The sequence below is a fragment of the Struthio camelus genome, chromosome 7 (assembly GCF_040807025.1).
Source record: "Struthio camelus isolate bStrCam1 chromosome 7, bStrCam1.hap1, whole genome shotgun sequence".
Lineage (NCBI taxonomy): Eukaryota > Metazoa > Chordata > Aves > Struthioniformes > Struthionidae > Struthio > Struthio camelus.
Genome location: NC_090948.1, coordinates 24,364,737 through 24,382,450, shown reverse-complemented (window position 1 = coordinate 24,382,450; position 17,714 = coordinate 24,364,737). Strand labels below are relative to the sequence as shown.

Genomic DNA, 17,714 nt, shown 5'->3' with positions numbered 1-17,714 from the left:
ATAGGCAAAGATTTGATACTTTTTCATTCTAAAGAGGCAAAAAAAAAATCGAAGATGAAAACATTCTCCACGAGTCAGAACTGCTTTTCTGTGCGCTGTTCTGAAGTGTGCATCATGCTGGCAATAAAAAGACAAGTTATGTTGATTTAGAGACTTGGATCACTGTTGCCTTGCAGAATTGGGTATTGTATCCCTACAAGACAGAGGGTTAATGCTATCCCTGAATTTTAGATGAGGCGGGGAGAGGCTCCAAGAGATTAAATGATTTGGTCAAGTCATTCAGGAGCTTCCTTCAAAGGCAGCTTAACTCAACTCTTCAGCCTTCACCACTGGGTCAGCCTGCTTTCCCACATGAAACAAAAACTGTGTAATCTTCAGCACTGAAACCTTTCTGCTGCCGCTGCCTCCTGCCGGTAGTTGCAGTGTGTTTGGTGGTATCTCCGGCTGTAATGGCATTGCTCATGTTGCAGAATGGAATCTTCTTTTTACACTTGAGTGCTGGTTCCAGGTGCCTGCGTGGGTGTGATGACATGGTTTTGGGTGATGATCTGAACTGTAACTGAATTAGAAGCTCTGTTCTTGTGTGCTTCAGTTATAAAAACAGGGATCCTCTCTTGTTAAGCAGGAGCCACTCTGTGCTTTGGTTCAGGTACAAAATGCTAGAGGGGTTAAGCACATGGGTGCAATCGTGGGAGACTTTTTCTTTCTTGGCTTTTAAGCTAAAAAGGCAAGATCAGAAGATCACAGTTTTTCTCTATTATTATATTTTTTATTTAGCTTTAACATAGCTTGGCAAAACCAGGAAATATCCTTAGAAGATGCTGGCCTTATCTACAGTAGCGTTTTCCTTCTCTCAGCTGTACTGGGGCTCTCAGCAATGATAGCTACGAGAGTTTTAATTGCTGCCTAGTATCCTCTCACTGTCAGCAGTCTTGGGTTATTTGGTGGTCCCAGCTGGTGACTGTGGGCCACTAGGGTTAAGAGGAATGCAAGCGCAGCTGGTGTGGGTCAAATGCCTGCATGCTTTAGTTTGTGAAAATTTCTGAAGGCCTCCAATATGTGCTAGAAAGGATACAGCAGTTCAAAAGTATCTTTCATTATCATAGACTAATTAAGGCTGTCCTAACTTCCTGAGGGAATATGTAGTATTACCCTGTTGTTAAAGGAGATTGAAACAGGACAGGAGTTATTAGGCTGCGGAGGAGAAAGTGTACTTGTTTCTGCTCCTCTGTTCTTTAGCACCTGCTTATACCTTAATGAAATGTAAACTGGATAAAAAGCAAAGCTGGAAAAAAATGAGAAAACCTTCTCCATTCTTTTGAGTCTGTATAGTGAGCCTGAAAAGAAGCTAGAAGTGTTTACTTTCTCTGCCACTGTGGAAGGCTGATTACGTAGCAGCTTTACTTTTTTAAAATTCAGGGTTTTTCTTTCCTTTTCGCCTTGTTGATTTTTATTTTACTTTTCACTTGCACTGCTGAGACTGGTGCTGTTTTTCCTGTGTCCTGTTTCCTGAGCGTAAACAGGCTTTGCATTCATGAGCTCCTAATCGGAAGTGATGACAAGCCCTTGAACGGAGCACCAATGCCCTTGTCCTCGTGAAATATTTTATCCTCTCTGATATCACTGGACGTGTTATCTGTGACGAAGGCCGGATTCTGCCACTGGATACGCACAGAAGTTGATCCCTATTATCTTTGTGCAGGAACACCTCACGGTGACATCTGTGGCTGTGCTGAGCGTTATTTCCTCCATTTCATGGGAATAAGATGATGTTTGTACGTTATTAAAAAGGCCTAATAGGTTTCCTGGGGAGCGACTGTGAAGTGCAGTGTATAACAGTATTTATGTAATTAACTCATTGGGATTTTAATGAAAAATGCTGCTATTTTGCAACTATAGTTTTTGTTTTCTGGCAGCCTTCATGCGAAAAGGACCTGTAAACTGCACAGGGTTCCTAAACTGTTGTCCCTGATAGGAAAGGTAGGCCATTTTGCTATCTTGAAGTGGTGATGACCTGGGATCTAATCATGACACTAATGAATAATCAAAAGTATTTAGTGTAATGTCACCAATGAGTCATTCCAAGGATGAGGTGTAGTAGAAAATTGTTCTCTCTTTTCCCCCCTGCCCACCTGTTTTTTATTTGGGGGAACAGATGGAGAAGTTGTGGAAAACAGGCAGCAACCAGTGGAAAAACATTATGTATGTGACCCCTGATTTTCCACTAAACCCCACTTAATGTGGAGTTAGCTTGGGCACCAGTAACTGTTTAGTTGAGGCAGCCTGGCACTCCGACTGGACGGACTACTTGGATGTTCACGTCACCTCTCAGGCTGGGCTGGCAGCTTTCTCTGAGCTCTTTGTGGCTGTGGCTACACTGCTGTCAGCACCTGTGCTAGTCACATGAAGGCTGTCCTGTGTATGTCAGTCACAATAGTGACTGAAGGACATATGTACATACAACTCCCTTTCATTTGATCTTCAGAAATGCAATCTCCAGCAGTGTTGTCCCCAAGCTTTACTGAGAAGCTATGAAAGGTCTGAGATATTGCCAGGCCCACTACTTAGTCTGAGTCATCAAAAGATCTGTAATCCTAAAAATAACAAGTACAACAGACAAGCATAAAGCCAAGTAGATCTTATGCTCATTTTCCACATCAAACCTGTTATATCTTTAGACTGTAATTTCTATGGGATGAGATTTGTCCTTTCTGCAATAGAGTTGTGCTGAATTTAATGCCCTGGACCTGACTTCATTTAGTGCTAAAGAGAGAGACTGGCAAAATCACTTTCAGTCTGTAGCTGACCTTTAGTTAGGGACATGAATATGATGTCTCCTCCTCCTGTGATGTTCTCATGACAATAGGACTCTTTTATGGGGAAGCAAACTTAAGTTATAATGGTATACTTGACACTTGACAACAAACCGGTTGCAGGGTCTTTTAGGAGAGCCCTGATGTTTTGCTTCATTACAGAAAAAGGTAAGGGAAGGTGAGGGGAAGAACTAGCTAGCTGATGGCTAACCAGGAAGGTCGCCAGGGCTGTCCAGAAACTAGGGCTGCATGGACCACAGGCTGATAGAGCTAGAGCAGCCAGCTTAGGAGAGCCATGGTCTGGTAGCAAATAAATTGTGCAGGCTTTTTTCTGCGGAGGATGATATTAAGGGAAGGTATGTTTTGTCCAGGGAATTTTTACAGCTCTTATAGTATGCCTTGTGTACAGTGATTATTATATTTATTCCCTGTGCATTTCAAATGCTGTGTGGAGTTCATTCCAGGATGCTTTTTCCTTCAAAACAAATACTCGGGGGGTCACCCATCATATGATGATAATGTGCAGCACAGGCTGAAGGAGGTGGTCTGGAAGGACTCAGGAGATTCACCTAAAACCTTCCTGGAAGTGTTCCATTTCTTGGCAAAGTTCTGTCTCTTTTGTGTCCTCCAAAGAAACCAGAACTGTGGTCTCATTTTGTGATGATAAATCTGCGCTTTTTTTTTGTTTTGTTTTTTGTTTGGGAGTTGCAGCTTTCTTGCTACATCTTCAGAACAGCTTAAATCCTTTTAGTTCCCAGAGAATTTCTGGGAGAGTTTCTCAAGTGAATGACTTATTATCTCTTGCTCTGTTTCCTCTCCAAGAGCAGAAGTTTTCTAGTGACATCAAGGCTAATGCACTCCAGTGTCTCCGGTTAGGGAAAGTGACATTTTTGGCAATGTAGTTTTGGGACATTATTCTCCTTTTCATTCTCACCATTTCGGGGTATGTTTCTACTGGAAGTCATGAACCTGAAGTATCTGCTAGATACTTCCAGACCCAGTAGATACTGTCAGACAGTAGATACTGTCTACTGTTCCAGACAGTAGATACTGTCTACCCATAGACAGATTTGTTAAGAGAGACAAATTTTGCTCTTCGTATCATGGTACCACCAGTGAAGTCAAAGCTATTTCTTGTGGAAAGCAGATCATTTTCTAGCTAATTATGAACCCTTATCTGTATTGTTTTAATTAGACCTCTGAAGTTCACGTTTATTTACTAAACCATTTCATAGTATGTGATTACCATTATATATCAGAAGGTTTGGGAACAAGTTTTGCTGTGTCATTTCGGATCTGAAACTTTCAAAAATTCTTCTGTAGCAAAAAAAGTTTGACTTTTTTTTTGTTTGTGTTTTTTGTTGTAGTCTTAGCTTCCTAAATCTCTTTTGGATGTGATTATTTATTTGCCAGGTCTTGCTCATAGAAATGTAAACTTTCTGAGCTGAGTATCCCAGCATTTTGACTGTAAGGACTCTGCATTATCGTGAGCTATAACCCATAAGGCTTGTTGAAACGACAAATAGTTGAGACTGTACCGAGGTGGACAAGGAAATGGGTCAGTCAGTCATTGGCGCTGGTACAGTACCAGTGTGGGGATGAAGAGTCAAATCTGCAAGTTTAAGACTTGAGTTCTGTGATCTATGCAGTACTTCTGTGGTGATTTTTTTTTTTTTTAATGGAGAATTGTTTTACCTGGAATTATTTAAGGGATTAAACTAGTTACAGTGCTTCAGGTATTAATGATATTGCATCAGATTCTCAATTACACTGCTATAAATCTGGAGTAGTATTATTTAGAGTGAAGCTGTTGAATTCAGTGCAGCAAAGATCAGAAGCTTGAATACGATCTATAGCTAACAGAAACTTAGCTGTTTAAGGGTTTGAGATTCTGGTGTTGGCAAATAAAAGCAGGAGGAAGAGAGGTAAAATTATGTGTTAGTATTGGTATTACCAATACAAACCGGTGTAACTCCATTGACTTCAGTAGATATTCTCACTGTACTAGCTGAGGATCTGGTCTTTCAAGCCTATATATACTCTAATGCTGTTAAGATCATCATAATAAGCTTTCTTAATTACTTCTAAAAGTGTTCCCTTCATTTTCCAGATGGTACCCTGGTTATGATGGGAACTTGCCCAGTAAATTTTGCCTTTAGTGGGATAATAAGTCTGTTTATAAAATCCTCTCTTGCCACATTCATGTTCTGCTTTGGCCTTGTTTGTTCACCTCTGAATGCTTCTGATTATTTTAGCTGTCATGTGCTCAGTATTTGATGCTTTGCATAGCAGAACTGAAATAAGCTGGCTGTCCTGTAAAGATGTTCAGTGTATACTTAAGATAGCTAAATGATCATTGTTTTATTTCCTCAGCAACATTTTAAAGATTGATCATAGAGAGTAGTGTAAGCTAAGAGAAAGATAGTTGAAATAGATCAGAAATGAAGTATTTTTTTCATGATGTTTGTTTGGACTCACTATTTTGATAACTTGCTGCAGAATTCACAACAACAGCAACTTTGTGTGCCTGAAATTTTGATAGAGCAATTCTCAAATGTGGAAGGCTAAAAGTTGCTGAGTCCGTTTCTCGGTCTTTGATTTGCCTGCAGTAAGGGAGACACTTAGTACCAGCAGCAGAAGTGGATATGTTCTCTTGGGAGTTTGCAGAGCGGCCACTCATTCAATAAACCCTGGACTGAGACCAATGATTTGCTGGAGTATAGACTTCTGAGCAGCTAAAGCAACAACCTCCTTAATATAGGGGAGAGTGGTGTTGGAGTCCCTATGTAAGAGGTCCCCTGCTTTTCCCATTTAGCATCACTTTAAAAAGCAAGATGGCTTTAAAGCATCTAGCTGTGGTATTTTGTTTTTTAAATACTGCTAAGTGCAGAAGTATTCTTGCAAGTTTTTGCCACTGGAGTTTGGTTTTTGAACTGGTTTGATTGTCGTATTACCAATTTCATGAGAATCATTTTGGAGCCCAGCTTTCCTCTTAAAACTCAATAGGAACAGTCTCAGTGCCAAAACCTTATTGCCTATGTCAAAAACATACTAAACCTTACTGGCTATGTCAAAAGGGCAGTAAGTGTTCTCTCTTTACTTCATCCAGGGAGACAGGTGTAGGCCCTGCTGGGAGATACCTTATAATCAGTCATGATTCCCTTTTGCAGGTGGCTTACTAATTCCACTGTAAATGTGAAAATTGGGAATGGTTTCTGCTCACTTTCTCTCTGAAATAATACATTTTTTCTTTTTTTTCTTTTTTTTTCTTTTTTTTGCCAGGCTGTCAATCAGTCTTAATTGAGTAGCTTTAAGGGGAGGGATCCTGGGGTCAGCTAAACTGAAGATGATGGCTTAGGCTGTAGTTTATACAGTTTGTCTAATGTTTAATTGCTTAGTAATACAGCAAGGGAGGATGGAGGGAATTTTAATCTTACCTGGTGTGGACTTGACTGTATTTTCAGGAGAGACAGCATGCCATAGGGCATGTTAGCTGCTTATAATCTGAAGGTAGTGTATTTAATTGCTGAATGAAGGAGACTTCTGGGCAGAATCTCTGAAGTTCAGTGAGGCCTGGGTTGCCTGTCTGTGGTTAAAGACAGCTCCTTTGAAAAGGCTACCTGATGAACACATTAGGGAACAGACCTCTGCCTGGTTTCTCGACAAGTATGCCTCAGCTGAATACACGGGCCCTTTGAGCAAGGCAGAGACTTGACAACTAAAATGGTGTTTTTCATGCTTCACGTTCAAGCTCCAGCACAAATGAAGTCTTAAACTCACATCTGAGAAGACGTGAGCAAATCAGTCTTCTTCCTGAATGAATGGGTTTTATGTTCTGGGCTACTTTCAGTGTCTTCTATATCTCCCAAAAAATGTAACATTTATATATACACTTTTAGTTCATTTCTAGGATGTATTTCATGTTGCTTGGTGCTTTATGCATCAACATGAAGAGGATATTAAATTCTGCCATTCTCACTGGGTGTCACTTTACACTCATTTTGCTCCCATTGGGGCTCTGCAGAACTGTATTGATCTTGTAATAGGGCAGAACCAAAGTCAAGAATTGTTACCTTTGAGGATGTGGCCACTGTCATCTTTCAGCACTAAACTTAGGAATGCGGGACCCATGTAGCATCTCTGCTTCCGTTGCCCCGTTTGGTAGTGCTGAGCCTCCTTGGGATTGCAGAGTTTCACAATTAGGTGGGGTAGTTCCCTTCAAAGCTTTTCAAGTGATTGTTTCAGCCTATCTGCAAACTCAAGGAGCAAGGATCAGTTACACCATTCACACTGCTGTTTGCCATTGTATCTAGGGTTGCGTTACTCTCTCTCTCTTACTGAAAGCTTAAGTTCTTTTCGCATTGCATTACTCCCCGCACTTGGGCTTTCGGTATAGATGTTCTGTGAAGTCCAACCCAACTCTGTATTTGGTGATGGAACACGTGGTTGGAGCTGCTGGAGTAGAAACAGGAAATAGTTTGTGGCTGTCCTTTCGTTCCAGTGGCTGCTAATTTGCACGTGATAAACTGTTTCTTAGTTATCTTTAACTGCATATAATGCTTCTATATTATTATTTGTTTGCATTGCGATAAGAGTCTAGGGGTGTCTCAGCATTAAGTCGAAGTCTGTTACTTCTAGGTTTTCCACAAATGCAAAAATAAAAAGACCTTAGACCTACTTTGACCTATCCTGCTTTTCATGTCGAATGAATATGAAATTACTATAAGGTACAGTTCCATCAGTTTTGAGAGCAGATTTTAGTGCTAGCATCTGAGAGTCGGAGAATCCATGGTCTGTCTGCTTTGTCTTTTAGCTGTTTGATACTGCATTTGGGGATGGGGAGGCCATATACAATGTCCTATCCAGAGGTGAGGCAGAAGATTTCATTCATCTGGGGGCTGTCTCAAGCTGTCACAGGTATTCTTCTTTCAATTAAAACAGCTCCCTTAAAATATAAATGACTGCATTTATTACCTCAGCCCTTTCTCCTTCTTTGGAATATCCCAGCTCAAGTTACGTTACACAGCAAATGTTCTTGCTTCCTAGAGAATTAGTTTAATTACTGATGTAGGTGGGTAAAGGATGTGTCGTGTCTGAGATGCTAATTTTACCATGCTTTAATTAAGAGGTCAAGTGTGAAAGGCTGCAGAATACCTCCCACTTAAAACATGCTGAACAGAACGGTAGTAGGAGAGAAGGCTCTGATATTAGGAGGTTTTCATACTGTCTGCTGGAATATTGCCTTTCCTTTGGCATTTCATTACAATGAAACTTGCATCTGGAAATCATGTCATCCTTTATTCAGTCATTGGGTGTTTTTTTTTTTTTTTAATAGTCCATTGTGATCTAAGCACCGAAATAATGTCTCACCATTCAAAGGTGAAGATTGCTTCTAGGTTCCCCTGGTTTCCATCAGAACAGTCAGCGCTGTGTCCTCTTGGCCAGCGTGTTTGAAGAATGAGGCTGTGACTCCTAGATGACAATGCCGCTCTCGGAGACGGGAAGGAGGATGTGGAATGCAAATCCCGGTTCCCCGGTGGGTAAGAGGGGCTACCCCCTCTGAACACCCACTTCTTGCTGCCTTGTGTCTTACTGTGAGCGTGGGTGGATTCCGTCCAGCATTTAATTTGAACATCTTGTTTCTGGCTAACCCAAAATCAAGGAAATGGACTTGGAAAACATTCAGGAAGAAAGCAGGGGAAAAAATGGGCAGGCAAAAGGAAAGATTGTCTCATAACAAGATTACAGAAAACTAGACAGTAATAATGCTTTGCAATAGAGCAGCCTGCGCATCCCTGAACAAGCACCAGTTATGCTTGTCCTGGAACTGGGGGCAACGTCCTGTACCTATGCAGCTAGAGAAATGAACAGATGTCCACTGGCTGTTAATTGAAGGTCTAGTCAAAATTAACCTGTTGCACTGTCAGAAAGACTAAATGACCAAGTAAATCAGTGCTATTTCTCTTCAAATGGCTCTGAGGAGGGCAGCTGATATTCTTGTTTACATCCTTTTCATCATTTATTGTCTGTGTGAACTGCTGATTCACTAAGATGTTCTTGCGATATGCTGTACAGAAAGCTTCTTTTCAGAAACTCCTTGACTTTCGGTGTGTATTTTCTGTAGCCATTATCTCTTTTTTCTCAATTGTGTTCATTTCCCCTCTTGCTTTTAGAGGAGTGTAACAGTCCAGCTATGCTATTGTCTTCCTCTGTGCCACTGGAGGAAGAATGGTGTAATACTGGAAAAACACAGAGTTAAAAATTAACAAGTGCTACTGAATGTTCCCACTGAAAAAATCAGGAATGTTTTGAAGCAGTGAAAGCAGACTTTCCTTCTTGCAGTTAAGTTTTGCTGCTTAACTTTTAAAACTACAGCTTACTTGGTCATTATTTTAATGTGAAAAGCCAGAAATCTGGAGCGCTCAGTTTCTTAACTGCTGTGACCTAGGTTGCTTCTCTTTTCCAGGTGACAGCCTTAAGGGAAAAATCTTTATATGGTAAATTAATGTTGAAACATATAATAGGTTTGGGTTTTTTTTTTTTTTGTACTTCGACTAAGAAGTGAAAGCTCCATTATTTGTTCTTTTAGTCAGTAAGGTGGTGATAATAAATGTTGTGATTTGATATTGATGCTACAGTAACTCTAAGGCCTAATCAGAATAGGGATTTGCGTTGTGTTACAAACATATATAGCAACCCCCTTTGGCATCAGTTGGGGACCTGACCCAGGGGCAAGACTTCTGAGAAGAAATATCAGCTTTTTAACAGATCTCTTCCTTGTGTGTCCTCAAAGCTGTGCGTGCTTTTTTTTTTTTTTTTTTTTTAAACCAGCAGTAGTAGGATTTTATAATCTTGTTGGACTTTCCGAGTTTTGGAAATAGGCACTAAATTGCACTGGAATCTTACATCTTTAGCAATTTTAATTGCAGTTTGTATAACAGAGCATGAACGCAACAGAATCTCTTCTCGCTCTGAGAACAGTTGCTTGGAATGAAAATCCCATTCTTCTGGTGGTGCTGCACATATGTGAATTGAAATCCATGAGGAAAAGTAAAATGGGATCCTGTGAGGTTATTTCCCTGCAATCACTCTGCAGAGTAGCTCAGGTAGGAGGAAAATGCTTAAGAATTTGCCCCAGGTTTTCAGTTTGTTACCATTTTAGGGGGCAAAATACCCATGCAAAAAAATGATAGTTCAGTATTTGAATCCTGTGTGTATCCCTGAATTGCTTTACTGATTATATATTTTTCAAGCACTGAAATATGTTTGTGATGGGACTTGGTAGGATCAACAAATACTCTCTTCGTGCTTCTTTGTTTCCTCAGGGTGCTTTTAGAGAGGATTTTGTCTGTCTGTGTTTTAGTCTAATTCAAGGAGTGCAATTCTGTAAAACTAGTAATTCCTTCCGTAGAAGTGACCCATAATTTGCCTAGAAATCAGCCTCTCACATGGAAAGCCCGTAAGGGTAACACACACTCTCCCTTGTGTACTTATTTCTCGTTCTCTCTCTTAGCTCTTCCATGTAATAAGCAAAACAAATCTACCTAGGCAAAGCCATGGGATACTCCCTAGGGCAGGGATAACTTAAAACTCGGCTTTAAGTTAACAGTACCAAAGTACCATCCCTACCCACTGCTGCAAATGAGCTCTGAGCAAACGTGTCATTTTTTTGCTCGCTTGAAATGTCGCTGCCAGTCTCTGCAGAGGTAAAGAAGGGGCACGAAGGAAATAGTTTCGATGAAGAGGGTGTTTTCCACCCTGAGAGTCTGCTATGTTCAGAACGCTGCTTCGTTCTCTCCTGCTGCTCGTCTCAGGTGCTGAGACGTCTTCCTCCGCACCTGGGAGTCCCTGCTCAAGGTGCTGGAGCTCGGGTCTTCGCAGAGCAGCTCCGATACCAGCTGTGGTGAAGTAGGAGCTGTCAAGCCTGTGACCCTGAGCTGGTAGGGCTAAAGCATTTAATATGATATTTCTCAGGTGGTGTTGCCAAAGCTTCTCCTCTGTATATGTAAAAGTCACGCGTTTGGATATAGAGCCCATGCTTTATGAGGAAAACAGTGGGTTTTGTTTTAATTCTGATTACTTGCATTAGCACAGTAGCATCACAAATAAAGAGAGATCTTGGCATTTGCGTGAGGCATGTGCTTCTGCCCACAAACGGCCAGTAAGATAAGTCCGTATAAACAGGCCGTGCAGGGCATGGGTTGCTTGGAGGTGGAAGAGACCTGGTAGGCGCTCTGGCCCTGCTGTGCCCCAGCAAAGAGTTGTTTCAATCGGATTTGCTTTCGAGGAAAAACGAATAGCTGAGTAAAACATCAGACCCCATTTTCTGTGTAACGTGGTAGAAGCCCCTCTGTTTCACTTCTTGCATTTGCACCTGGCTTTGAAGCACACATCTGACAATTTCCGACAGCAGATTCCCAAGGGTGTCTCACGTGAAGTGTAACAGCAGCCTGAACAGAAATTGTTCTGGTTGCGCAGATGTGCAGTTTCGCTCTGCTGTGACTTTTATCTCCTCAAAGGAGAACAAGGGGGGAAAGAAAAGCAAAAATGCACGAGTGTGGCCATCTATGAGAGAGCAAGTGTGTGTGTGTGTGTGTGTGCGCGTGTTCGACAGATCTGTCTGTATTAGATCAGTTGCGAGAACAAAATGGCTGCTCCGCCTGACTGCAGGGAGGGAGTTTTACAAGAGCAACACATTGCAGAGAGAACAAAGGCCTCGCTGCGTTATGGCTATGTACAACGCGCTGTCAACGCTAAAGCAAGCTACCATTTCCTATTAAAGTAGTGTCTCTCCCGTTCATGAAAAAGAGGCTGTCATGCAGAGTGATTTAGCTTACTGGGAGCTGATGCATCTAGTTCTGGCACGGACCTAAGTGTCCCTGTGGTCAAAGAGGCGGACAAGCATGTTGGTGCTGGTGTTTTAAGCAGCTTCATCTGGTGACTGGCCAGGGAATTGCAGGCACGTTTGTTTCATTGCCTTAATTTCTTGCATTATTTCCTTTTTGACTGTTGTTGTTTCTTTACCAGTTTGTATTTGAAGAGAAAGAGTTCTGTGGTAATGAAAAAATTATGGGCAATGTCCCGCTTCTTTCCAGGCCTGACATGTTTATATATACAAAGAATTATGGAGGAATTAAAGAGAGGACCAAAGGAGCTCAGAAATTCTTTGGGAAAAGCTTGTCAGACTTTTAATTAATGGGCATATAGCAGAGGGAATGAAATCTGTTGCTCAATACCATAATAGGCAGTGCAGTGCTTCTGCCTCTCTGTCATCCGTAACAGACGGATTTATTTTTGGTAATGAGACATTTATCTCCTTTGCATCTATTAAAAGCCAGTTCCAGTGTCAAAAATCAGTTGGAAATAACGTGAAAAAGTTAAATGGTGAAATGTGTTTCTTTTGGATGCTTGTCACAGCTCCATCAATTCCTGGGGATCCTTTTCCACTTCAGTATATTTTTTGCCTTGCTGCTGTTTGTGTCTCTAGATTATTTAGGTGGTGTTCTAATAGCACCAAATGATGGTGTGGAGGTATGGATTGTGTCAGGAGGCTTAATCGGGGCAATAATTAGTATACTATGAGTGAAAATAAGTGTTTTTCAATATTCTCCTATGTGTGTACTCTTTTTTTTTTTTTTTCCAGTTAGCCCCAGATCCCTGCCTCCTCAAATAAAGCATAATGAGAGCAGACTTGCATCTGCTAATTATCTTTCATGGAGATCCTTGAAGCAGTCCATAGAAAACCACTGATGTGTACTAGTGGGTGGGTGGCAGCCTGGTTCAACTTGCCTGGCTGTAGAGAAAGAGTCCACACAGAGATAATGGGAGAAGAACGCCTATGAGTCCAAAAACATGGATTCTGCATGTGGTTCTTGCCCTGATTTGAAAGCTAGGAAGGTATTGTCACACTTGCAGACTAGGTAATTAATTTCATATTTAAGCAGGTCAACAAGCAGACTACTTTTCATAATGCTGTCCATAGAGGAGCTTGCATGGGCTTTAATACAGATGAATGTAGTGGTTTTTTGTAGACATCTGTTTGAAATCCTGTGGGATTTATTTGATGCCTCTTGATGGGTTTTCAAATTGTTCTATAGCATTCTGCCGGTGGGAAGTAATTTTCCCAGTGAGATCTGCAGGTTCTTGACAACTGGGGAAAAAAAACAACTGCTTTCTTTTAGGTTTGTGAATAATAAGGTTTTTTTGTTGTTTTCTTTTGTTTTTTGTTAACTCTTATGCCTCTATTTACCTCCATTCTGTTAGCTATAAGAGAGGGCAAATAGTCTGGATTTCAGAAAGGCTTACTGATATGAAGTGACCCAGAAGTTTATTCCAGAAAGTTTATTTTCAGAAAGCGTTGAATATTCATACCCTGAGAACTCTTAAAGGTATTTGTGATTCACACCAGGCAGTTCTTTCAGTCTTGGTTGATACCCATCTCGGAAAGGTGACGTAAGGCTGAATGGATTGATGAGCGCACTGACTTTTTAGCCAGTGAAGTGCTAATTATGAGTAAGAGTTGCAACCCTTCTGGTAACAGAGCTACAAATAACGATATTAAAAGGTTACTCTTCCAGATGAGTTATTTCATCTAACTCCGGTCTTTTCCATGGAAGAAACTACATATTGCATAGAAGGGGTTCTCTTCCATACAGTACAAATCCTACAATTGTCCTTACCTAGCCATTTCCTTTCACTCTTCCGTTCTTGTATGAAAGTTTTATTCTCATTTGGCTACTGCTGCAGCCTCTATTTCTGTGTACTATAAACAATGCTACCCTTTCTTCCCCCTATCCTCCTACGTATGCTTTTGGAAAACTCTGGTTGCTAGGATTGCAGCCCTCATAAGGCTAGAGGAGGGGGAAAATAGTGTCCCTTCGTCATCAGCTTCCTTTTGGGATCTTCTGTTCTTCTTTGCATTAGTTAAGTCATTTTTTCCAAAGGCATGTTTGTTGTATGACCTTTTAGCAGCAGTGCTATTACTGCTGCTGCACTTCTTGATGCTTTTCCTGGCTCTTTGGTTGACAGGCATTAGAAATTCGGTCTGACTAAGTTGGGGAGGATAATTCAAACCCATTTTATGGTGTGACTTAAACCTTCAGTATGTTGCATGGGGAGTACTTTCCCTTGTGATGAAAAGGGACAAGTGCTCCACGGTGAGGGGGCAGCGGCACCATGCTCTGTTCCCTCTCTGGCTCCCTTCTCCTGGCACTCTGGTTTTGTAAACATGGATGCTGACTCTGTGACACATCACGTACAGTGCAGAAGTGGGCATGTTTCTCCTTCATGGGAGGTGTGTGGAAAATGACAGCCTTCATCTTATTACAAGTGGCACAGCAACCATCCTTTGATATGCCAGACTCATTTTTGCAGGCAAGAGGTGACACTGAGTTAGACTTGTGGGTGGAAGAATGGATATAATGGATATACATATTCTGTACTTTCTGATAAACATATGTGCTTTTATACAGTGTGGGGACTTTTTTAATGTGGAGCCTGTTTATCAGTATGCTTAACAAAGAACTTGAGCCACATAGTTCAGCTCCAGAAAGTTGCAGTGCCTATTCCAAGCATCTACTATAGCCTTTTTCTGAAGGAAAAAAATACAGTCAGTGCAGGAGCCGTCTAGAACCTGAAGCTCAATATGCCTTCACAGTGGTCAAAGTAGTACAGGATAGTCCCAAGGTCTCTGGAACCCACTGGACTTATTTGACACAGCAGGAGCTCCTTTTGGAGGAATCTGAGTCCCTGAGGGTCTTAAATGCTTTGCCTGACGTATACAGGAGTGGGTTGCTTAATAACAATGATAGGGTTGAATGATCCCTCTTGGTCAAAAGGCCCATCATGCAGCTGCTACAAAGTGAAGTTCTGAAGAGCTTCCCACCAGCCTGGCTGATCCATATTACTTGGTGCAACCTGTGACAGCGAGCACAGCTGAAGTCCTGCCTCTGTATTACAGAGCCATGTGCTCCAGGGAAGGAAAGGAAGCAAGAAAACACGCAGCATGCCAGAAGATATGATGTGGTTAGAGAGTAGCAGACATTCAGCAGTTGACACTTGGTGCAGTAAATTGAAGACAATATTCAGTCCTCATCAAAATCCAAGAAGCTCAGGGAAATGTTGCTACCCTTTCTGTTATACCAGATAGCTCATATTAGGAATACAAAACATCTCTGCTTAAGCTTCCTCCTGGGTTCATTCAGGACATACATTACATACATGCAGAAGGCTTTGTCCAGATTTGTCAGATAAATTCTCTCTGTCAGATCTGACTTGTTTCTGCTTAAATGTTTAACAGCTATGGCAGAAGTATGAACCAAGAGGCTGAGCAGAGCATGAGTGAATGCTCGTGGTGAGAAGTAATTAACAAGTGCTGCACAGAGTGGTTTGAGAGGAGGCAATCAATGAAGTGGAGTGGTTATGAATGCGATTTCTGTTCACGAGATGCAGGAAAGATTGCCTGGAACACCTCCTTCCAGCATTTTCGTTGTTGGTACGTAGGATATGCACTTTAAAAAAGTGCTGCTCACACCTGGAGATCCAAATATTTCCACAGTTCAGTCACTTAAAAAATTTACTTGAGCCCTGGAATAGTGCCCTAGTCAGAACATATGTTGTCTACACTTCACGTAATATTTAATATAAAAGATAATTCTGCTATTGTACTCTCGTCTTTCTCAAGCTGTCTGGAAGCTGCATGGCTGCTACCAAAGCAAAAATTAGACCGTTATACTTGCAATAAAGGAAATCTGTGCATATTTTGCCCTCGCTGGGCCATTCTGCAGGGATTGGGCAGCATGTTATTTCTTCAGGCTCTAAATCAGCAGTTTAAAAGCAGAATTTGATTTTGTTGTGCTTGCTTTTCTGTTAGGTTTGTAGTAGGGGAGTGCCTGTCTGATCCTTGGGGATATCCGTAGGAAGCACGTGGTAGGGATAGAACTTAATTGGGCTCTCAGAGAATTTCTACTCCATGGCAAACCGGTGGAAACAGCAGTCCTTTGGCAATCTGAATTAACGTTAGATGAAAGTCGTTTATGTTGGAGTTTACTTATCTAATGGCAGTATTTACTGATATTCCTATTCATAATAATGTGTGTTGCAGTATACTGAGGCATTCCAGTATACTTGCTCTCTTCTCACATATGGAAAATCTATCACTCTGAGTAATGTTCTTGGAATCGGGGTATACCTAGGTCACTTCATGTTCTCAGCCTTTGTCTCTACATTTTAGCCAAAAACGTTCAAAAATTTTTTTTTGAAAAGATGTTTGACTTCTTTTTTTGTTTCTCATTTCAGTGAGGCATTTATTGTTGAAATGTGACTGGGAATAGGGCATGATGTGAGTCAAATTTTTTTTGTGCAAGTAAACAATTCAAGTTTGACACATTATAGGCAGCCTGTACGCAGCATTTCCCTCTGATAAATTAACACAGGAAAAAAAATTATACTTCTGTGTTTTCCACTGTATTTTCCAGTTGGCTTGCTTCCATGCCCAGAAGATAGGTGTTGGATGTGGGATTTGACCAAGAGTAAGTATAGGACAGAAGGGAAAGATACAGCTGTGCCATTGCTAGCCTGTTGTCCCTTTTTCCTTTATCAGAGGTTCTTCTGTAGGGCTTAACACTTCACAGCACCCAGATGGGGTAGAACAGAGTTATTCTTTCCTTTTCTATTGGCAGTAACTGGGAAATGAAGAGTTGAATACCATGGTCTCTTCTCCCCCCCCCCAGGAAGACAGCCAAACAAAAATGCATCTGTTGGTGAAAGAAGCGTTAGGTTATCAATGATACAATATGTTATCTTACTGGAGTACCCAAGAGGTTATGGCATGGTTGTGTGTTGTACCACCCAATGTAGTGTGCTTTATATATTGAATAACCTTGAAAAGGAGCCTCAGAACCTGACAAGATGGGGACAAAAAGGATGAGGCATATTTGGAGCCTTAGTCCTTACTTCTAGATTACAATAACTGGTGAGGTAGGCTAGTTTGTGAGAGGCAGGAATAGGTAGGAAAGGCAAAGGGAATTTTACTTACGTGATTGAATGAGAAGAGAAAAATTCATGAATTCATGTGCTTCCTGACTGAAGTACAGGAACACATCAACATGTTCATAAATACCATGACTGAGAAAGGAATAGTAAGATAGAAAAGGGATGATGCAGTGGAGCATCTCTCCTCTGAAGAAAGGCTGAGAGAGATGGGCCTGTTCAGCCTGGAGAAGGGAAGACTGAGAGGCGATCTCATCAATGTGTACAAGTGTCTGAAGGGGGGGGATGTTAAGAGGATGGGGCCAGACTATTTTCAGTGGTGCCCAGTGACAGGACAAGAGGCAACGGGCAGAAACTGAACCACAGGAAGTTCCATATGAATATGGGGGAAAACTTCTTTCCTGTGAGGGTGACAGAGCACTGGAACAGGTTGCCCAGCGAGGTTGCGGAGTCTCCTTTTCTGGAGATATTCAAAACCCACCTGGACGCGATCCTGGGAAATATGAGGACCCTGCTTGAGCAGGGAGGTTGGACTAGATGATCTCCAGAGGTCCCTTCCAACCTCAACCGTTGTGTGATCTAGTGTAAGTAGCTCCCTATAAGGTCGTCTTGTACACAAGATGGTGGAATAATATTTGACATTGGGGGTTACCTACCAATTTAGGTGGGAGCCTTCCCAGTGATGGAAGTGTCTCTCTGCTGGAGAGTTAGGCGCACTCTTCTTTCTCATGCTCCAGGATTACACCTGTCCGACTCAAATAAAGCCTCTAGGATAAGAAAGGGAGGTTTGGACATAGTATATGCAGCAAATGAATACTTTTAATTCTAGTACCTTTCCCATAGGGCAGAAGCTGGCTACTGTTTGAAAAGCAAATAAAAAAGTAGGGAGGGATTGTGCAGTTTTGAAAAGCA

General features: G+C 41.5%; 1 protein-coding gene across 10 annotated transcripts in view; it reads left to right on the top strand.

The window, feature by feature from the left end:
- The window catches only part of SORBS1 (sorbin and SH3 domain containing 1), a 184,517-nt gene that overhangs the window by 28,768 nt on the left and 138,035 nt on the right, over positions 1–17,714 (top strand). The window contains exon 1 of one of the 10 annotated variants that reach the window (XM_068950352.1): positions 7,632–7,730. The exons of the other annotated variants lie outside the window; for them this stretch is intronic. The gene's annotated coding sequence lies outside the window, so the exon portion shown is untranslated. Of the gene's footprint in view, positions 1–7,631; positions 7,731–17,714 lie in introns of those variants that run through there. 10 annotated transcript variants of the gene reach the window in all.